Below are 24,049 nucleotides of genomic sequence, written 5' to 3' on the forward strand. Positions count from 1 at the left end.
CACACTAATTCTAGACAACACTTAAATAGTGTTGCCAAAAGTATCTAAGGGCACACTTTCAAGGCGTGACCTCTATATTGAGCTTTTGGCTACATAAATTTTGGCAACGTTTTTAAAGCGTGTTCTTTAGAATTATAGGCTACACAACATAGGCGTTGCCCAATAATAAAACAATTAACAACACTTATTTATAGACATGGCCACACTTTAAATTGTGATATATTTATAATGAGAAAATGACATAAATGGTCCCTAAACTATCACAGTAGGTCTAACATAGTCCCTAAACTATACACTTAACAGAAATAGTCTCTTAACTATCTACAATCTTGTCAAGTTTGGTTTGTATCTACTTTTTATAGACACTGTTAACAACCTTCGTAATTCAGTTACTCTCTTGATTTTCTTTTTCCCTCTTCTTTTCTTCATTGACGTTGCTATAGTAAAGAAAACCTTGTCAAGTTTGGTGTTGTTTTTGTGCAGTTTCAGGTAGCTTGGTGATGTTTTTTGGTGCAGTTTTTGTGTAATTTGGTGCAGTTTCTGGCTATTTTTTGTGCAGTTTGTAACTGATTTTTGGTGCTCGAGTGCTTTTGGTGCAAATTTTTCGTAGTCTGATGTAGTAGTTTGGTATTGATATTTTAATGGTTTGATGTTGTTGTCTAGTGCTGTGTTATGTACAGTTTCATGCTGATTTTTTGGTGTTTTAGAGCTGCAATTTGATTCAACTCGAATAAAATAACGACCAACACACAATTACAGTAAGACAGTAACGAAAAGAATTGGACAAAATAAAGTGAAGAAATAGTGAGATAATAGAGCAAAAGAAGTGGCAAAAAAAAGTCGGGAGATAGAGATTAAATTAGAATAACAAGTTTTTATTATTTATAAAAAGTAGATATAGACCAAACTTGACAAGATTGTAGATAGTTAAACGCTCTTTCCAAATACTCCTTTCGTATGTGTTTATGCGATTTGTTACCTGGATATTTCATCCATGCTAAACCCTTAAGTCTCGTTGTTTGCTGGAAAAAGTGTTGGTTTTTTTTTTGAGAAATGGAGAGAAAACAAGGTTTCTCTTTGCGTCAAGGAAGAGGTGGTGTGTGGTTTATCATCCGGGAGGTCAGGAGTGAAGAGTGCATCGAGAAGTGGGTCACCCATTACTTTATTTCATCGTATGAAAAAGATCTCGCATTTCAGGTAGGGTTTCGGTATTTCTCACAAGTTTGAGTAATTTCTGGAATTTTTGCACCTTCACAACCTTTTTTTGATAATGTATGCGTGTTTGTGTTTGTGAAAGATGAATTGTTCTCTATGTTAATTTCTATGGAGAGTTTAAACGTCGAGTTACATTTCTTCCAAATTTTAAATATTTTTTGATATATATATATGATTTTTTAAGTAATTTATGTTTCTACTTTTTCCCAACATTGTTGAATTGAAGTTTAAATTAAGAACAAATAGTTTCAATCCTAGTTGTACTCATTTCTATGTATTGTAATTCAGTTTGTATTTTGCTTCTTATGAACCTTGCTATAGGAGCTTTGTGACTTTGCCTGTTATTGGTTCACTTTTACTTCTTTTTCGAGTTTTAGGAGTAATTAGAATGATTTGTTTGAAATAAGGGAAGAACATTGAGGTAATTAAATCGTGTTCTAACTCACTTTTGTTACATTCCCGATTTAATCGTGTTTGAAATAAGGGAAGAACAGTCAGGTAATGCATAATTCACAAGAAGAGCTTGTGTTGTCATGACTCTGTTCTAACTCACTTTTTGTTACATTCCCGAAAGTCCTACTGGTCTTTGCTCTCATTTTTGTTATTCTGTTACTCTCATTCTTCTTATTCACGTCACCTGTATCTGTGAGCAGCATGACGCTTGGATGGATACTGTGAATGCAACTCGTAGAGCTTTTCATAGTAGACAAAGACATTCTGGAAAAAAACATTTGAATTGGGAAAAGGAGAGTCAGCTGCAGTTACTGCAATGCTGATCAATAGTCAAACACTAATAGTAGCAAATGTGGGAGATTCTCGAGCTGTTATATCCAAGAAAGGTGTGGCCGAGCAGCTATCAGTTGATCATGAGCCAAATAGGGAAAGGGAGATAATTGAAAGCAAAGGCGGATTTGTTTCAAACATTCCAGGTAGCCTACGTCTAAATGATTCAAGTTTTAGTTTAAGTCGTCTAGATGATTTCACTCCCTCAAGATGATATTGCTCCATTACATTTGACTGTTTCAATTGATTCTCTAATCTTCATGCTCAAATTCTAAAGTTTTTGAGGTCTCAAACGTCAGTCATTCATCTCAATTGTTGGTCTTGATGATTTAGAATTCTCTGTTTGTTGCATTATGTTGTGCGTACAAGGCGATACAAAGCCTACCAAGTAAAATATATTTTTCATTGATTCGTATGCAGTTGATGTAATCCGTTGTCTAGCCATAAGCCCATAACTTAGTGGTTGCTTCACACAAGCTGATAGTTTGGAATTTTGTAGGTGATGTACCTCGTGTTGATGGACAGCTTGCCGTTGCTAGGGAATTTGGAGACAAGAGCTTGAAGAGAGACATCTTAGTTCAGATCCAAACGTGGCAATTGAGCTGATAGATAATGATGTAGATCTCATCATTTTGGCAAGCGATGATCTGTGGAAGGTAAGCTGTCTTCCCTTAAACTGGAGCTAAAATATCTTGAGGAGGATGTTATATTCACTCATGTTGAATAGTTTCTTCGCGTATTTATAGGTAATGTCCAACCAAGAGGCAGTGAACTGCATTAAGAACATGAAAGACGCGAAAGCAGCAGCTAAACATTTATCAGAAGTGGCGATTTCGTGGAAAAGCAAGGATGATATTTCCTGCATAGTTGTTAAGTTCCAGTAAAAGTAAGTCCTTTTGCAAGTAAAGATTGGGCTGTACAAATTATTTTTGAAATGAAAAAAAAACTTTGCTGTTGAATAGTGTTTTATTTGTTATGTTGAAAATACTTACAAATGAATCAAAGATCAGTGGCATCCAAACTTTTCCTTTTGTTATAAGAAATTGTTGTAAAATGTATTCATTGTTGAGTATTGTATATTCATTTTCTTAGACAAATATGTTACATTTCCTGTAAGCAGAAGTGTGTATTGTTGAAATAAGTACTAGTAAGTAAATGATATCTTACTTATCTGATTGATTTGATTGAACTTTTAATTCCTTAAATTTATAGGTATTCAACCACACTTTTTACACAATTAATTGTAGCCACATGGCGCAACTTCTATTTATAAGGAATAAAGTTTAGAACAAAGCATAAACCGACCCAATTGTGGCCAGCCCACATTCGGAAATGCAAAAATTTTTAAAAATCTATCTAAGGGTGAAGTGTGAGAATCATCATTTGGTCGGACTTTGTAGTTAGAATACGAAACCCATGGGGTTTTCCTCATTTTCTAAAAAAATCCAACTTGATGTTGTAGTTGTTTCTACCTATCTCCAAGGTTTGATCAGTAAGCTCCTTGAATCTATGTAAGTGTCTTCTTCTTTTCTTTAGATTATCCTTCCCTTTATGATCTAGTTCTGTCTTGCATAGGCGTGGGAAAAAGCCGAGTTTCAACTCCAATCTTTCAGGAATCATTCTAAACTCTTCCTCTTTTTACAGATCAAGATTTTATCTTGTTGCGACTGAGCTTCTACTTGAAACTCCAGGGTAATTGTTGCTTATTGTGTTCTAATTTTACCTTCTAGGCTCTCTCTGTTTTGTTTACTCTTTCATTTTCAACAGTAAATAAACTTCCCTTCATATCATTTAATTGGGACCAAAGCTTCTTGGACACACTGATTATTCGACGGTAAATAATTTTTCCTTTATATAATATGTTACTACTACTTTTTCTTGCCATTGTATTCGAATCTTGTATTAACAATTTACGTAATAAGCTTTTATTAATCAAAGTGTTCCTTATTCTTGTTATTTCAGCAGGGGCATGTAATGGATTTTATTAACATCCTCAATCATATTAACTCTGAGGAAGTGTCCTCTGTTATGAAGCAACAACAGTATTATGCTAAAGTTGTTTCTGAAATGAAAAATAACTAGTACTGTTAAAAAGATTTTTCTTTTATGCTGAAGGGTATGGTACGTGCAAATAATAATTCTCTCTTTTCTTTGTTTATAATTTATTTCTTCATATATTAACTTCATTTGTGCATTTTTCTTTAAGTTACTCGTTTCCTATTTTGAGTATTATGTTCCCTAGGAGGGCTGGTGTATGCATTGTGATGTAGTGTATGTAACTCTTAGCTAATATTTGATACAGAATATTTATGTTTGCTATCTTGCTGATGGAGTGATCTAAGAGGGAGATAGGCAAATAACAATTTATCGAGCTGATGAATAATCACTTTCTTAAAGGTATTTATTTTGTTGCTGGTGTATCTCCTCTTATTGTTGACTTGATTGGTGTTCTTCTTGAAATTTTATCATAATCATGATTTTGTTAACTTGAGTCCAGAATTTAGTTTATCTTAGATGACTTCTACACTGCTACAATATTGTCCTTCGAAATATCATCTTGTAAGTTTATCTTAAATACACTGCTACAATATTGCTTACTACTGTCTTCTTATTGTTTGTAAGTCTTTGTCTTTCTCAGAAATGAAACAATTGTCCACTAATTGTATTTGTATGACTACACACACACATATATATAGCTAAAATTAAGTTGCAAGTGGTAATTAATGGAAACTATAACTATATTAGATAATTAACTAGTATATGTTTGCTTATCCACTTAATTTGCTCTATAACAAAGGGGAGTGAAGCCCATTCCTTCTCCCTCTATAGATAGAAGAGCAAGTTACATATTTAAGTATTTAGCTAGTAGGGCTTTCTCACTATAACTATTAATCCACATAGAATCACATTTCCCACTCCTACTGTTGTTGCAGCCATAACAAGTTTCTTCATTCCCCAAATGAAACTAATTAGATTAAGCAATGCAAGTGTAGATGTGATTGTGAACATAGCAGATGAGTTGCCAAACTCCAGCATCTCTTGCTCATATCTCCTCTGTACATTCTCGTCTACTACCTTTGTCGTGAGGGTAAATGCTGTCTAAGAGAAGCCTAATTGCTTAGTCACTGCATCTATGAACGCGAACAAGTATGAAGTTGTCCTTCGAATCAACAACATCCTTTGCAAGTTCCACCATGACTCAGGTGTGTCACCACAGCTAATGGACTCAACCAAGGAATACACAAACTTGGCGATGAAAACATACGCAAAAGGAAAGAACCATAGACTTACACCTGCAATATAATTAGTGATGAAGACATCATTAAGTAAATAAAAGGTGATGGTCATGAAAAAAGTATAGTTTAAGCTTTTTAAATTTTACTATTTTTAAATTTTACACGGGAAATTCATGGGGCATGACTAATTATCTCACTGTGTGATGTATGACCTGTTGACACCCACTTTTGACCCTCCACAATATAAATTAATCATTTCGAGCTTCTCCAATTTCAAACGATTTAAAATTATTAGTTTTATAAAAAAAAAATTAAAATATAATAATAATAATAATAATATAGTTTGCAAGATTTTTAAATAGTTTGTCACTTTTTTATAATTTTTAGATAATATATATGTTCTACATAAATATGTATATATTTACCATATTTTATGAATATTCAAAATCGTCTCAAAAAGATTGCGTTTTAATTAAATATTCAATTAAATTAATTTGGTTTAAAGTATACTTATAAGTTATTTAGTTTATTAGTTTAATTATTCTTATTTTATAAAAATTGCATTTTTTATTAATTTATGTTCTTTAAGTTTTGGCTGTGGTTTAAGTTAATTAGTTTATAACCGAATTCATTATTTATTTCGTTAACATTAAGAAGCTCGTTAATTAATTTATATCAATTCATCTTATTTAGTTTTAGCCAAATTCACCAATTAAACTCAATTTGGCTAACTTCTTAATTCACATTTGCCATAATTATAATTCTTATGGCCATTTTTTGCATGACCAAGTATTGGGCCATTTTTCTTCTTCACTCAATTAGTTCCATCAGCCCAATGATCAGCTCCTCCTAAAATAACCCAGGCCCAACACTCTTATAACAAAACTGCCAACCCATATAATAATACATACAACAAACAACGGTACTAGCCGACCCACTGTTGACATCTTCTCCTTCACGCAAAAAACAAGCAGAAATCCAGCAACGTGATAACCAGAAACGAGCCAGCAACCCAGACCCGGTCTAGCAGTAGCAACAGCGTGCACGACACGCATGAACGACCCTGAACGCGCTTCGTCTCCTTCACGCGAGGGCGAGTTCACGCAATCGACAGCTCCCTCAGCCCTGCTCTGCAACAACCGCCCATTTTGATCTTTTCCATCCGGATTTTAGGGGGTTTTGGTTGAATTTCCATACAACAACAGCTTTTCCTTACCTTTGGAGGAAAAATTTGAATTGATTTGGTTGGGGAATTCCGATTTTGCCCCAAGTTCCTATCCGTTTTCTTCCCCAAATCTGCCCTAATTTCCTGGCTATATATATTCTCTATTATTCACTGTAAATGGGGGGAAAAAATTTGAAAACAAAAAAAAAAAGTTGGGAGAAGGTTGGCAAGAAACAGAAGGAAAATCAAAGAGAAATAGCTCAAGAGTCGGAGACAACAATTATATTTATATATAGAAAATACATATAGAATTAGTTATAGATATATTATAAGGACTTGGAGTCTAGATCTTTGGAGTTTTTCTTTTCTCGTCTTTGGCTAACTGAAGCTGGTCGGAACCTAACTCGTGGTGAAAAGCTTTCGCTCAGCTCGTTTGTCTCAGTTTCTGCTTGACAAGAGGTAAACTCTTCTTCTTTTGTGATGATCTTCTTTATCTTTTATTTTTCGTGTTAACATTTCTAGCGTGATGAAACTTTCTTTTGATTTGAGAATTATAGCAGTTGTTTGTGTTTGTTTCTTTTTATTTATTTATTATTATTTTTTTTTTATTTTTTTTAAAGGTTCCATAGGTCTGGTCTAAATGGTTTCAAAATTGGGTTGTGAGAGTAGTATAAGGCTGTTATTTTATCTCTTGTCATCTTATATCAAGTTTTGTCTATTCATTCGTTTGGTTTCAAATATCTGATTTTAGTTCAATTTGAAAGCTATAGCCTAAATCTTTCCTGCCTCTTAAGTTATGGAAATCCGAGTTATTCTAGTTGCGAATCTGCCTGAAGAATGCAAGTTTGTTTATATCGTTAATCTCGATTCGTGCAAATATGATTTCGTAGAATATGTGGCTTTAATTTATGTCGGTCATTGCCTCCAATTCATCCCTTGAATGCTCTGGTCGTCTGGTAGGTTGACTTTGATGAAATTTCATGGCTTAGTTGCAAGTTTGCCTGTTGATGCTACTGCTTTTAGAAGAGTTAATTCGGTTAAAATGATGTACCATGGTCTAGGTAGTTATGATGGATCACATGCTTGAAAATGTCTCTGTGTTGGATACATATTCATTTGAAAACGTTATTTTTATTGGGCTGCCATCAAACCTCTTCTGTTATTGCAACTCTAGTTACTAACATATTTTACTTTATTTTAGTCTTAAAAAATGGCTTAGTTCCCTTCCTAGCATGTATGCTCTTCCTCGAAATCTTTTTTTTCTTTAGTGCACAGTGTTCAAAGTTGAACAATATATCCAGTAGCTTTGTCCATGTTTGATTTTGTTTCATTCCTCCTTGTTTAAGCTTATTTTGTTATAATAAAGTTAGTAATTATTAGTTATGTTACCTTCATTATTCTTCATCTTGGATGTACCTAATTGTCATTATTCTATATTAACATTTTGATTAGCATTAGCTTTGAATAGGGGGGGGGGGGGGGTTCTTTTTAGTAATTATTAGTTATGTTGCCTTCATTATTCTTCATCTTGAATCTACCTAATTGTCATTGTTCCATATTAACATTTTGATTAGCATTAGCTTTAAATAGGGGGCTGCTCATTTTTCTTGCATTTTATTTCATAGATTCTAGTTCTTTATGTGGAATTTATCTTGTCTAAATCCTCTATGATTGAGTGGTTATGCATAAATGAGATTTTGTTCCCTATTTTGCCTTTTGACGGAAAGTTTTCTTTGCCCATGGTTTATGTGATTTGCATATATTATGTAGATTTAAGATCTTGGTTGCTTGCATGTTAAAGCCTCATATTTAGTAGGTTAAGGTGGAATGGCTATATTTCTTTGAACTATTGTTGAGAATATATTTTGTGTCCAATTGGGTATTAAAATCACTTATAATAATTCTTTTATCTTAGTTCTTAGTCAATTATTTAGCTTGCCTTGAAGGAGCTCTTTGTAATATTCAAATGGGTTTTCCTAATATGTATTGTTCAAGTGTGATTCATGCTCGATTGATTAAGTGAGCATTCATCTAGAGTTAGTTGGATTGCTTTTCTTTTATTGTCAAATAGAGAATGTGGTCAATAGAAATATCACTGTGTGTATATACATATATTATATAATATTATTATTATTATTTTATTTTATTTTTGCTTTTTGTAAAGTCACTAATGCTCATTATTTATATTTCTTTGCATGAATGGCCTCTTGGGATGAGCCCGACCACCCCATTTTCCTCGCATTCTCTCTGTTGGGCTTCAACCCAACAGTTCGAGTCAACCTTCGGTGAAATACAGGTGTTCGGAAGCAAGATATACACGAAAAACACCTATGATATACATCAGATATATACAAAAACGGGATTAGATTAAAGCAAAAAAAAATAATCAGCGAAATTGGCCCAAAAGGAGGCCCAAATTCATTTCTACCTTACTCTTTAATTATTTAATTGTGATTATTTATTGTTCGTTGTTTAACTCTAACTTTAGAATTTTTAATTAACTTAATTAGATCCCCCAAAAGACGAGCTATTTCTATGTGTGGTTTTGTTTTCTAACAAATCTCATTTTATCAACTTTTGTATTGTCATTTATAATCTTTAGTCAAAACTTTTTTTTTCTTTTATTTGATTAGTTTAAAATGGTTTTTTTTTTTATAAATCGAAAATGACTCAAATAAAAACTTTTATTTTATTAGTTTAAAATGTTTTTTTTTTATAAATCGAAAATGACTCAAATAAAAACCAACTAATTTAGTTTCAATTCTAATTACTTGTTTCTAATTCAAAATTTTCAATCAAGGTTCCATTTTCTAAAAAATAAAAAAAAATTGCTATTTGTTTAACCATTTTCTCAAAGTTAATTTAATAATGTAAATTATTGTTATAAAACTTGCTTAGTCATTTTCTCAAGAAGGTTAGCCAAAACTTTTATTCTTCAATTAATTTAAAATGTTTTTCATGCTTTAATGTATTGAATTGGTTTAAGTTATTTCAAAATGAATTAAATAAATTCAAATTAATCTAGTTTTATTAATATTCTAATCACTTATATTTTAAGACAAATATTTCATTTTGGATCCCTTTTCTCTAAAAAATTAAAATAAAATGAATGTGTTATTTATTTAATTTTTTTTTTTAAGTTAACCAAACATTGTAAGTTATTCTTCTTATGTTAAATCACCTTTTTCTAAAATTAGTCAAAAAATATATATTTTAAGTCAAGTCGCAGGTCAACCGCATGTTAGCGGGCACTTCGAATGCTTAAACCCTTCTCGAAGTGTAAATTTGAACCCCGAACCCTTTTTTGGTATTTTCAAATGATTTTTTCTATTTAAATCTTTGAAAATTATAAGTTTTCTTGATTTCTTTAAAAAATTAAGTGGCGACTCTTTTCTAAGTACTTTTCTCAAATTGTTTTATACTTAGAACATTTCAAAAAAAAAATGATTTTTCTAGAAATAGTTAAATCACGACACAACAATGAAAACCTCGAAAAGAGAAATTTTATCTATTTTTCAGCAACGAAAGACACCTGGATGACGTTTATCTGCATCATATTATCGGACACAATAATATTACCACCCGAAGAGTTATTTATGTCGTATTGTCGAATGAGATGATACTATTCTCTGAGGGTCATTTTTATTATTATTGTCAAAAAGACAATGCTGCCACCATAAGATACCTAGAAGATCACCTACATTGTTTGGTGAAGCATTACCTTCGTTCGGTACCAGGGATGACATCATCAGAAGAGAAGGAAGCCATGCATAGCAAGAAAAAGATTCATGCATCGCGAGAAAAATCCATGCATCGCGAGAAGAGATTCATGCATCGCGGAAAAAAGATTCATGCATCGCAGAAAAAGTCATGCATCGCGGGAAAGAGATTTATGCATTGCAAGAAAAGATCGTTCATTGCAAGAGAAGAGTCATGCATAGCAAAAAAGAAAGAAGTCATGCGTCGCGGAGAAGTCATGCATAGCAAGAGAAAGAAGTCATGCATCGCGGAGAAATCATGCATCGCGAAGATATCATGTATCGCGAAGAAAGTTCATGCATAGCAAGAGGAAGGATCATGCATTGCGAGAAAAAGAGGTCATGCATAGCAAGAGAAAGAGTCATGCATTACAAGAGAAAGACTCATGCATCGCGGAGAAAAATTCATGCATCGTGGGAAAGGAGTCATGCATCACGGGAAAGAAAGTCATGCATCGCAGAGGAAAAATTCATGGATCGCGGAGGAAAAATCCATGCATTGCAAGAGAAAGATTCATGCATCGCGAGAAAAATTTCATGCATCGCGGGAAAATCACCATCAGCTACAGTTTTCGGGGAAACATCATCTATATTTTTTTTTAGGAAGCATCATCTTTACGCATCGCAAAAAAGGAAATCATGCATCACGAGAAAATCAACATCGGTTGCATCATTTTCATTTGCAAGAACAATATCAAGAGAACCATCAACAACGACATCAAGAGAACTATCAACATATTACATTCGCCTATTTTATTACTTCGTCATACAAAAGAAGAGTACATTGAAGATTATATTACAAATATAAAATACAAGCTTTATTTGCTTCACGTCAAACCCGATAGAGTTTACGTCAAATATTCAAGGAGAACAATTAAGTGTCAATACGGTAAAAGACACTGTCTCCCATTTGAATTGCATTTATTCTAATGAGTTTTAACTCAATATTTGTCAAGAGCATCCGAAAGGATGAATTCTCCAAAAACAAACCACAGGTGCGGACGACATAAAAAAGAATGCAGCACAACGTGGAACTTTTTCTTAGCAGCGAACTGGGACATAGTCCAAAGAGGAATGTCAAACTCTTAGGACGCGAGCAGAGGAGCGACTTCCACCACAATTAAACCACACTACTATTAGAAGGCATGTGGGTTTATCTTTGAGTTTGTCGGTTTCAATTTCACATTCGGAAATTTTTGGCTTCCTCCGGAAGCAACTTTCCAATCTGAGTGACAATCCACCAAGAGATTTGAAAATTATGTCCGTGTAAGTTCTTACTTATGGATGTGAAAAGCTCCACATTCATGACTAAGAGGTAGTAAACCTATTTTTCATACTCGACTTATTTTTTCATTCCTCCCAACCGAAGGTTATCTTAGCATAAGAGATTTCCTTTCCAACCGATTGAGTCGAACTACAATCAGCCTGATTTCCTAAGTTGAGGAATATGTAGGCGGGATCAATATTGAAAACTCGGCTGTATCCCAACTTTCACTCTCAAATCTTATTTCAGAGCATTCCGGTCTCTTTATAATCTGATATCGGAATGACTTTTGAATTCTTTTGAAGCATGCGTTAAGTCAAGCGTATCGAACTACAAGTGACCTGAATTCTCCTATAGCCTGAGATATGTAGTAAACCTATTTTCGGGGTTCGGCCATAATTCCTGAAGTCCGTACCTTCTTATTGCACAAAATTTCGGAGGCAACCATAGTTTGTATGTAAAGCTTAATATTTTTTTATTCCTTACAAATATCTTAAAATTCTTTTACCAGCTTTTAAAGATCAAGATTGATTACATTTTCATACATTTTGTGTTTTAATATAATTTTTTTTTACGTTTTGTAACGAGTGTTTATAGATGAACAGCTCTTCATTCCTAATATTTCGAAAACTTTTTAGGAAAAACTGCCTAACTACACATACATATCTACCATATATACTATATTTACCTTTAGTTTAAAGCAATTACACATACTACCACTTTTAATATTTATACTATATATTTTGAAATATTTAATCAGATACACAAATCCCTTAGATATGATATTTCATAATTATCTTAAATTTAAACTCCTTAATTAATGATCCATTAACAATTCAAATCCCCCACCCCCTCAAAAGTCCACCAACCCTTTTTTTTACTCCCTCTTTTTTCCATCTGCCGTTCCCCCCACATCCCAATTTCTTCTTCCTCTTCATTTCATCTGTCGTTGCCCCCACCTAGCCCTCTTTATTCCTCCATCTTCTCCCTCTTTCTTCCTTCATCCTCTTAATACATATTTGCATGTTCAAATACATATATGTTTGTTTCTATTGTTTTATTATTCTCATTTATCTTGGTTTTGTATCTAAGTTAAAGTTCATAATGCTCTGAAATTCAATTTTAAATAGTTTTACAAATTAAGTTTTATATTTTTTAATTTTGTTGTTTCTCAAACACTTTTGTGTTGGTCATTCTCGAAATCGAATGATTCTTGTTAAAGGTGCTGCACATTAACAATACTATACTAAATTAAACAACTTTTATTTGTTTATTTTCACTCATGAATTTCTCATTGTAGGGACTGACTCTTCATCCGCCAACATTTAAGTCGAGAATAGATCTAAATATAGGAACGACCTAATCAAGATGGAAGAATTTCACCAAGCTTTAATTAACAGAACAAATACATCATTAGATACACATCGAGTGCTACACTGTTGAATACATATCAGATGTATATATATATATATCTAGTTAAGACTTCATGTATCTGAGTTAAAAATGTATTTATGAGAAATAATTTTAGATGCCAAATTTATGCGTTTCAATTACATTACATATTTAGATACACATAATTATATGTATATGCTTACTATGCATCCGAGATACATGTTTTTGAATATAATGTATGAAACTGATACTTGATACATCAAATTAATACTAGATACATATAAAAGATACATGAAATTAAAGTTAGATATATAAACAGATACATGAATTAATATTAGGTCATATAAACAGATACATTAAGTTAATACTAGACACATATAATATAAACACGAAATTGATATTAGATACTTCTATGATACATATGAATGTACTTATATGATACTAATGTATTTGAGTCTTTAGTTTGTTGGATACATCATATATTGATAATAGAGACATCAAATTAATGAATTTATTATTTTAAGAGTAATAAAATGAGATTAATCAAGTTAAATGACCAAGATATACATGTTTTCGTCTTTTATTAATAATTTTGATGAATTTATTATTTCAAAGAATAATAAAATAAAATAAATTAAACATATATACACTCCTTGATTTCCACCTTATATTAAGGGATTTGATTAATTTAAATTTCTAGAATTAATTGTCCATGTAATCTGAAAATCCTCAATTACTCCTCTAATTAAGGAAATCAGTTACAACTAATTAATTTAAATAGATAAAATATGTATCTCGATTTTAAAATTTGGCAGATACATGTATCTTACGGATTCAAACTCATGTATCCTAAGCATGAAATATGGCAGAGGAAGTAATATTTGAAACTATCGGGAATCTTAGTAATTAAGACCTAAACTAGTGGGATTTATGTAGTTTGCCCAACTTTTTAAATATAATTCCTTAAATATTTTGTTTATTAAATTTTTATGTAGCATTTGAAGGAGGAGGTTATGAGCATGACTAGGAATCTGGAGGTTCTTGAAAACTCTAAAAGGTAATTAATATCTACAATTTCCCTATGCTACGATAATTATATTATTTCCTCAGTCTCAATTATGTGCCACTATTCGTTTTTTTGAGAGTTAAACAATTTGAATTTGACCATAAATTTGTGCATATATAGAATCTTCAAATTTTTTGAAATAAAATTTATATATTCGTAAATTACGTAAAAAGTACTATAAATTACATAATTGATAATCCATAATATTTAAAAGATGTATGAAAAATTTACGGTCAAAGATAGACTTATTTAAATCTTGAAATCCGAAAATGCTACATAAATTGAGACTGAGAGAGTATAAAACTAATTTGTAGATGATTCTGAATTTATTTATTTTCTGTGTTGTTATGTTGTTGATTGCAGAAGGCCTGTAGGAGAAAATTTAGAGTCTTGCTCCATTGATGAACTTGAAAAGGTTAAGGACAGTTAGATCAAAGTTTAAGAAATATTAGGGCAAAAAAGGTATGTATGTACAAATAGAGATCTAAACGCACTTGTTTACAATTTTTAAGAGCCGAACAACACATAATTTAAGTGTCTTCATTCATCAGATACATAATTTAAGAATAACTTTTGAATTTAATAATTTTAAACTTAAAATATGTAATATACTAAAATACCCATTGAATCGTATGCTCTTTAAACATGACAAGTATAATATATAAGTATGCTAACTTATCAAATCATAATCTATACAGATTTTTGAAATATCTGATTTTAAACATATCATTATATTACGTGGTTATAAATTTCTTGGAACTTATGATGTTAAATAGGGGCAGACCCACCCTTGAATAAGGGCTTCGTCAAAAAATTATATCGTATATAGGGTCATATTTTGGTTTAATAAATATATATACAAGTATTGATACCTTTTAACACAAATTAAATATTTAATCTAGTGGTTAACGTGTTGTTAATATTCCTTGAGATTGTATGTTGTAGTCATAGTTATATTTTTTATTATAACTATTGACACCCCTTAATGTCAATCTTGGGTCGGTTACTGAGGTTAAATATGTCATAATATTTATGTATAGCTATAAAATCTTTTTAAGTAAAATAAAAAGTTTAAAATAAATTGTTTCCAAATTTAAAAAGAAATCATTCTTTTGTAAAACTGATTAAAAGAAAATAGATTCATGTAAATTGAAATAAACGGAGAAATAACATAAAGTGTAGCTTTTACAATGGAATTAATATTTTTGTGTTTTATAATTCCAGAACCAGCTATTGAAGGAACAAATTCCTCTTCTAAAAGACGAGGTAAAATGCATTAGTATATATTATTGTATCCATAAAATCAGTTTATTTATTTTTATTTTATTTACATTTCAATTTTAAAAAAATTGCTCTATAATGATTTTCCTTGGTTCTCAGGAAAAAGTTGTAATGGAGAAAAATGCAGAATCGCGGGAAAAGGTGAAATATAACTTTATAATTCACTTTTTATATTTAGCAACTTTAGATTTAAAGATTAATAAAATTCGATCAAATTAAGACACATAAAATAAAATAATATGTTTAAGCTATGATTTAAAGGTTAACAAAATCGATCAAATAAAACAATATTTTTAAGCTATGGAGACAACAAGAACCTCAAGTTAAGATAACTTTACCTTCTTTTACCTTATATTATTACTATGTTGCCGTACCACATTTTTGCCAAATTTTGAGTTAATTTGTATATAATTGTTATTATTCTTTCTACTATATTAGTATAAAAAATTTGGATATCGAACATGTCTGTTTGTTGTAATTTATTTAATTGATTGAGGGCATTCTGGTCATTACAATTCACAGTTCTATCTCTATCTTGCTCCACGTGGTCTGTCTGGTAGCTGGCATACATGCCTGCTTTCACCGACATTCAATTCAGAGGTAATTCGTCGTCTCTCTCTTCACATCCTTTGTCTTTTAGTTTCAACTTTTCCATTCGATTTCTGCATTTGTTTTTTGATAATTTACTGCATCTTTTTTCTTTTACATTTACTTTTATACTCCCTCCGTCCCTTTTTAGTTGTCCACTTTAGAAATGGCACACACATTAAGGCAACAATGATTAGCACAGTGAAGTTACAATTTTACCCTTATGACAACTTTTCACTTCAAAATTACAACCACTTATTTGAATTCAAGTGAAATAAATTGGAGGGAAACAGCATACACTTTTACAATTTTCAAGAAGTGTAAATAAGGGTATAATAGGAAAAAATTTGTTGTCCTTTCTTGATTTGTCAAAATGGACAACTAAATAGGGACAACCAAAAAAGAAAATATGGACAAGTAAATAGGGACGGAGAGAGTATATGGGTTCGAATCTAAGCAGAATTGGAATTAGGGCTAAAGTGGCTCTACAAATATTTAGAGAACCATTGAAAAAGAAAAAAACCTTTTGGATTAGTTGTTCAGTAATTAAGAACCCTCACTTTCTTCTTTTATCCCTTTTCCTCTAATATTATTATGGGTTCTGTCAAAAATAAACGAAATAACTTATTACTAAACTAAATTGGAATGTCAAGTTTGAGCTTTACTGAATAGGAGAAATTTGGGATTGCTTTTTAATTCCATTTTGGGGGAAAATGAAAAATATTACAAGTAAAAAGGAAGAATAAGAATAGAGAGAGCTAAGACAAGATATTATGCATGTCTATCGCCTAATAATATCTTGGGCCTGTGCGCGCCTCTACTTTTACTTTTACTTTTATTTGTAACTTGTTACCGTAGGATATCGAAATAATTTTTTAAATTTTACATGTTAAAGGTTTTTACTTGTATTTTTATACCTAATAACACACATTGAAACTCTATTCGTGTGCATCTCCTAAAATTTCTCATGGGTCAATCTAAATTTTGGAAGAAGCGAAATGAATTTAGCGAGTCATATCTTGATTGAATAATCATTCAGTACTTTTTAATTTGTTATTACAGTATGAGGCTCGACCGCTGCCTTTTTATTTATTGATCAACAAGAAGATGAAAGTCCACAAACACGAAAATTGGAGGTAGATACACAACTATTTATTGGACTTCCTGAAAAATGACTAAAGACGAAGTCAAGATTTGAAGTTTATGGATTCAAAAATTTTGTTTACTTGAATCACTTTATTCTAAATTAATATTAATAATTTATATATATTCAATAGTTTTCTTGAAATAAATATAGAATTTTAATCAAAGTTATTAAGTTCGAATTTTTGTACTAGCACCGCTTCATTAATTACAAGCTTTTGTGACTGCCATTTAGTTCACGATGACCAAAAATAATAACAACAAAAAATAAATTAATCATCAATGTTTTTAGTTAAGCACGACTATGGCCAATAATCCTTTTCTATTAAGTCCTTTAATATCATCTTAATGAAAGGTTAGCTGATCTGGGCTGGGCCAGCTTGCCCACACCTCGATTAATTCCGCGGGATATCTACCACCTCCCACCAGCAACGGGTACCAGGTAACTCTGTCCACCAAGGCTAGGACATATGGGAAGAAATCACCAAGTATTTTTTTGTCTCAGTTGGTTGGGATTTGTGAACCTGAGACCTCATGGTTCTCAACCTACTTCATTGACCAACATGAAATATCCTTGTAAACAGTACATGAAATATTGTGACAAAATGTTACACCCTCCGCTACACAGAAGTGTTTGACTGGGCACAAAATTTAAGAAGGACCGACTTTTGAAACTTGTGGTCTAAACAAGCAATAGATACTTGCATAGCTATAAACCATCTCATTAAGAGAAGGGGTTTAAAGTTGAATAGTTTAAACATATAGAAAGGAGTCATTCCTTTTGGACACAGAGAGGGTTAGAAATCTGAAGAAGTAGACACACGAACTAATAGAAGGGGGTTTGACATCTACTATACATACATATAAAATTACTTTAACCAGGTGTAAATAGTATAATTTTCTGCTGCATGGGATTCCAAACCCCGACCACAAGGTGGCTCCACCCCTATTTGGACACACTAAAAGGAAAGCAGATCATTGTCCCATAAATTACAACAGATGGAGTATCTATTATTGTTTTGGGAAATGATATTTGATGTTTTACTACAGATGTTCTTGATTTTAGAAGTTACTTATGGGAGAAGAGGTTAGAACACCGGTTCAAATAACATTTTAGACCAATCTGCATGATACAAGTAAGTAGTAACAGAACTAACAGCCATTATGTGGTTTAGGTAACTTTCTATCTGATTAACGATCACATGAATTATGTTTATATGCACAATAACAAATTATTAGTTAATTAAATATGAAGTATTAAAATTATAAAAGTTCATAAAAGTTTTAAGCTTCACTAATTATTCTGTAAGTTTGATCTTAATTTATCTAGATCTAGTTAGTTCATAGTTCAAGAAACACCAAATTCGACTCAATATATTCATTGTGAAGACTCAACAAAATTGCTTACCTCATATATATTGGTAATGTAAAAAAAAATACTTCATGAAACAGAGGTAATGGATTCGCTACTTGATCCCCCCAAAAAGAAGGAAGCCACGGTCGAATTTAAATTCTGGAATTAGTTGGGACCCTTTACCAAGTCTACCAGATAGAAGATGATAGAGGGACAAAAGTACGGTGGAGGTTGGTTGAAGATGATGTTACGCGGCGTTCGAAACCAGTCTTAGCTTGAAGTGAATGAATTATAAAGAAGTAAGGAAATGAGACGACTCTTTCTTAATCTATATCATAAACAAATCTTCCCCTCCACACCAATCACAATTTTTCTCTATTCCTTGACTGCAAGACCCACCCGTCGAACAGGAACGAAAGCCGACCTTAGTGATCTGACGGCGCCGAGTGGAAGGGTCGTCGCTCAACGAATAAAAGTTACTCTAGGGATAACAAGTTGATCTTCCCCAAAAGTTCACATTGACAGAAAGGTTTGGCACCTCAATGTCAGCTCTTTGCCACCTGGGGTTGTAGTATGTTCCAAGGTTTGGGTTGTTCTCCCATTAAAGCGGTACGTGAGCTGAGTTCAGAACATCGTGAGATAGTTCGGTCCATATCTGATGTGGATGTTAGAGCATTGAGAAAACATTTCCCTAGTCCGAGAGGACCAGGAAGGACGCACCTTTGGTGTACCAGTTATCATGCCCACGATAAACGTTGGGTAACCAAGTGCGGAGCGGATAACTGCTGAAAGCATCTAAGTAGTAAGCTCACCCTAAGATGAGTGCCCTGGTATCCTGATATTATCTCGAATTAATTAATACATATTAATAATTGAATTTACAATCAAATAGTTATAGATATTTACTATAGATTTTTGATATATACACAAAAGTTTGAACACAAATTATTTAATAAGAAATCACCTCTATTTGTCGATATAATTTAACTTGTTGCAATAGGGTATCTCAACAATTTTTCAAATTCCTTATTTTCACTTTTATAAGATTTTGCCTGTAATTTTTAATAAACTTTGTTTTATATCAATAGAATTACTCAACTTAAAACTTTTGTCTTCAAAAATCATTAATTACATTTATCATTAAAATAAATTTACAATAACAAAATAAATTATTTTATATGTTATGCAAATAGGTCTAATTCATCGGCTTTGAAAAAGTTTTAGCAATTAGAGTTAATATCTTAATAAGGTCATTAAATTATGAAAAATTTATCTAGTAAAATAATTAAATTTTGTTTTGTATCAATAAAATCACTCAATTTAAGGCTTTTATCTTTAAAATAATTTGATATGACAAAATAAATTATTTTATATGTCACGTAAATATAGACCCAACAAAGAAAAAATCATTATGCTTCCTCTTCTCCTTTTTTTTTTCTTTAAAAAAATTATCATTAAAATAAATTTAAAATGACAAATATATTATTTTATATGGTGTGTAAACATCAAATTTATTGCTCTCAAATTTATCGATATCCAATCTCCAGTATCCAGTACTAATATATAAGTGGGGATACCAGACAGGTCATGATTGACATGCCTGTCTGGCAGCTACACATATAGTTAAAAAAATTTCTTTCATTTTAATTTATTTGTCTTATTTTTAAATTTGTTATATATTTAAAAATTGTGAAAAAATTACTATTAATCATGTTAATTGACAACTTTAAATATTTTCTAATTGCTTATAAGAAATTCAATTCATTCATAAAATTAAACTATTTGTGTAATATAAAATGAGACAAAATAGGTAATATGTATTATTTAATTTGGAGATTACATAAAGAGTATTGTAAATCTCAATAATTTACAACATTTGATTGACCCATATATTGGGACATGTAACGACCCTTTTGGTCGTTTTGAGTACTAGAGCTTTTATTTCATAAAATACTTTTCGAGAGATTTTAAATGGGTATTTTGGACTATTCATAACTACAATTATGAAATTAGTGGGATAGTTTAATAATTAATTTAGTTGGTGGTTAAAGAAGATAGAATTAAATTAATAGAGGGTCACTTTTACCACTTTTATAATTTTAAGATATACAATTAGGGTGATAACTGATCTGTAGAAAGGAGGAAAAATAGAAAGGAGCCGCACGATTGTCAAAGTAAAGGGAAGGAAGAGATTTATGGAGTGAAATTAGGAAGGATAAACATGGGTTTGGGGAGTGAGAGGGAGTGGAAATTATGATCCGGTAGTTTTGTGTTACACTAAAAAATAAGGGCTTTTGGAAAATTTTAGAAATGGTAGGGAATAATGGAATTATGGAAAAAAAACACATCTCAGGGTCAGGCGCCGATGAGCACATTAAAGTTTAGTAACTCTATAATAGGTACTAAAAAAATCCTAAATTAAATACAAATAAACTTTAAGACCACATAGAGAAAGAAACATAGACCGACTAAATTTACCAAGGAAGAAAGAGAGACTAAAAACAAGAAAAACTTATCCAAAACATGTCTTACGTATAAGTAATTTGAACAATTAATTTGGAGACAAACAGTTAAGCCTCAACAACTATGAATTCAGTCAATTAATAATCATCCAAATAGTTTGATGTTGCTTTACTTTCATTGTGGTATCTGTATTAATTGTAAATCTTGTTGGTATCGAATCACTGATCAAAGAGAAAATTTTGAAAAGATTTTTCATCGATCTGTCGGATAGTAAATCACTGGTCAAAGAGCGAACAACATCATGATTTGGTGGGAGATTGGGATCTACAAATTTTGAGGTTGGTGAATTGTTTCTTCTTCTTTCCCAAAGATTCAAACAAAATCAAATTTGGATGTAACTAAACAAGATTTGACATATGAATACAAAGATTTGACATATGAATACAAACATGTCTTATAGTTACATATTTTTCCTTTTTTTAGTATATGATCTATTATACTTCCATTAATATTTTTCTTAGACTTCTTTACTTTCATTTTTTTTTCCTGTTTTGTAACACTTTTACTTGAATCAAATTAAAGGTTATCAGAAATAACTTTTGTATCTCTTCAAGGTAGGGGTAAAAGGTCTTCATACACATTAATTTTTCAAATTTTTCTTGTGAAATTACACTGAGTTGTTATTATAGATCGTCACTAAAATAGAAAAATTCTTGAATATACATTACTTTTAGTAAAGTATGTCACGGAAGAACAATACATTATCATAAGAAGACAAATGAAATTATCTTATGTAAGTAATAAAAGAGTACTTGCACCTATAAATACCCTTTCTAACTAGCCACTATTATCATCACAAACCAACTTTTGGCTCATCTTTTAGAATTAAACACCAACAACAACAACAACAACAAGATCATCATATTCATTCTTCATGGAATACTCAACAAGTAGTCTCATCAACTCATTTCAACACAAAGAAGAACACACAACCTTATTCAACCACCAAATTTCAGCCAGAATCCGTCTAGCAACAGAACTAGACGTCCCTAATCTTCACAAACTTGTAACACAAATGGCAGAATACCATGGCCTATCACAAATATTCACTACCACAGAAACATCACTTTACAACAATTTATTCAAATCACCAAATCCACCTTTTCATTCTCCAACAGCCCTCATCTTAGAAATATCTCCCAACCCTTTCCCTCAAACAAACCATACTACTACTACGAATTTCGTCCCTATTATCAAGAACAATTACAATTTTGATAATTTAGAAATCCTGGACCACGAACTCGAGACCTACAGGTCCAAATTTAATGGTCATGGTCATGATAATAGTAATAATTGTGACGTTTATGTAGCGGGGCATGTACTTGTTTATCCTAGCTATAATGGTTTATTTGAGAAACCTGGATTGTTTTTAGACCAAATGTTTGTGAGGAAGTGTTATAGAGGGATGAAGTTTGGGAAATTGTTGTTTTCTGCTGTTGCAATGCAAGCTGAGAAAATGGGAATGGGGATGGTTGATTGGCTTGTGGCTAATTGGAATGAAGAAACTATTAATTTCTATGAGAAAATGGGAGCTCATTATATTCCTGATTATAGGCTTTATACATTGTATGGTGATCAACTTCAAGCATTTGGTAAGAAATCCGATTGATGAACCGAGGGTTTATCATAAATAATTTTTCTATCACCATAAAATAGGGATAACATATTATCCTCTTAGATCTCATTTATGGAATCATATTGTCTATGTTATTGTTGTTGTAATTGGTGTAGGTTTTTAATCACACCGTGCCTTGTATTTCGTATGTACTTAATTAGCTCATGTTTCTACGATCTTAATTTGTATTATGTTTATTGGAAATATTATAGTGATGTTACATGATTGACTTCTTGGGAAAAATCTAGTGACACAAATCAGGGTTATGTTGTTTAAGATTTTTTTTGTTAGGAATGTGTCTCAACTGCATATCTATTTTTTAAGGAAAATGAAAAAAAAAAATTATACTCCCTCTATTTCAATATACTTGTGGTGTTTTTTATTTACACATACTTCATGTTAGTCTCATTGTTTAGGAATATGTTGTTTTTCTTTCTTTTTTTTCCAGCAAAACTACAGGTGAGAGAACCTGAGGGCAGTATACAAAAACAGATTAATTTGTTATAACGAGAGCAAAAAGAGGTTCTATAGTCAAACCTTACCTCTACGATACGAAAACAGATTGTATGGCTTAATTTGTTACAACGAGAGCAAAAAGATCTACATTGCATTATAGTTGTTTCTATTTTTGTAATCACTGAGTTAATTATTTGGTGAATTTCATAACACAAATGTATGATTTAGAATAAACTGATTAGGTCTGACTTAATATGTAAGTATTTTCTAGCTTTGCCCTTATTTACTATATTCTCCGGGATGAATCGGTAAAATTAGTGACTTAAAGTCAAATTCTAATAAAAAACTTATATCAATTTGTTTTTCGTACTTGTTTATAACATATTATCTAGGGGTGTACAAAACCGAATCGAGCCGCAAATCGAGTCAAATTGGAAAAAAAACCCGACTAGTGGTTTGGTTTGACTTGGTTTGGTATTGGAAAAGAAAACCCGACTATATTTGGGTTGGTTGGTTTTAACTAAAAAAAAACAACTCGAGACCAAACCAACCCGACATTATATATGTAATTTTAAAATTTTATTTTATACATAAAAATATTTACTTTGATATAATTTTAAAATATTTCTTATACTATTTCATTAGTTTTTATCTTTTAATATATTATTTCAAGTTTAAAAACTTAGAATTCAGAATGGTCCAATAAAGATTATAGTTCATAGATGTTGATAATTATAATAAAACTTAGATCAAATCAAATTAATATTAATGCAAAAAGAAAATCAATTCAACACAAGAATGACAATAATATTGAATATTTGTTCTTTAGTTTTACATTGGTTTAGACAATTAAAATACATAATCTAATTTTATTTTTCCTTAAATATTTAGTGATGTCATACTTATTAAACTTATTTTAGCATGATTTAATACTTTTAAATTACGATCATTTTCATTATGACTTTTGCAATATTTATTTTATATGAAGATTTCATTATATTTTTTTATTGAATATTTTAGTGTCATCAATACTCATCTCATATTTTTGTGTTATTTTCTTAAGAAACACCTTAGATAATTGTATTTTGGTTGGACTAAAGAAATATTTGGAGCACAAGTTAATTATATGTTTGTATGCAAACTTTACCGAAAAAATCCAAAAATCTGAGGTTTATTAGTTTGGTTTGATTTATAAATTCGATACAATGGT

At 31.2% G+C, this 24,049-nt stretch overlaps 1 pseudogene; it reads left to right on the top strand.

The window, feature by feature from the left end:
• The first annotated feature begins 1,053 nt into the window (after window positions 1-1,053).
• On the top strand, window positions 1,054-3,114 carry LOC102590641 (probable protein phosphatase 2C 39; annotated as a pseudogene).
• The last annotated feature ends 20,935 nt before the right edge of the window (window positions 3,115-24,049 follow it).

The sequence above is a fragment of the Solanum tuberosum genome, unplaced genomic scaffold (assembly GCF_000226075.1).
Source record: "Solanum tuberosum cultivar DM 1-3 516 R44 unplaced genomic scaffold, SolTub_3.0 scf00618, whole genome shotgun sequence".
Classification (NCBI taxonomy): domain Eukaryota; kingdom Viridiplantae; phylum Streptophyta; class Magnoliopsida; order Solanales; family Solanaceae; genus Solanum; species Solanum tuberosum.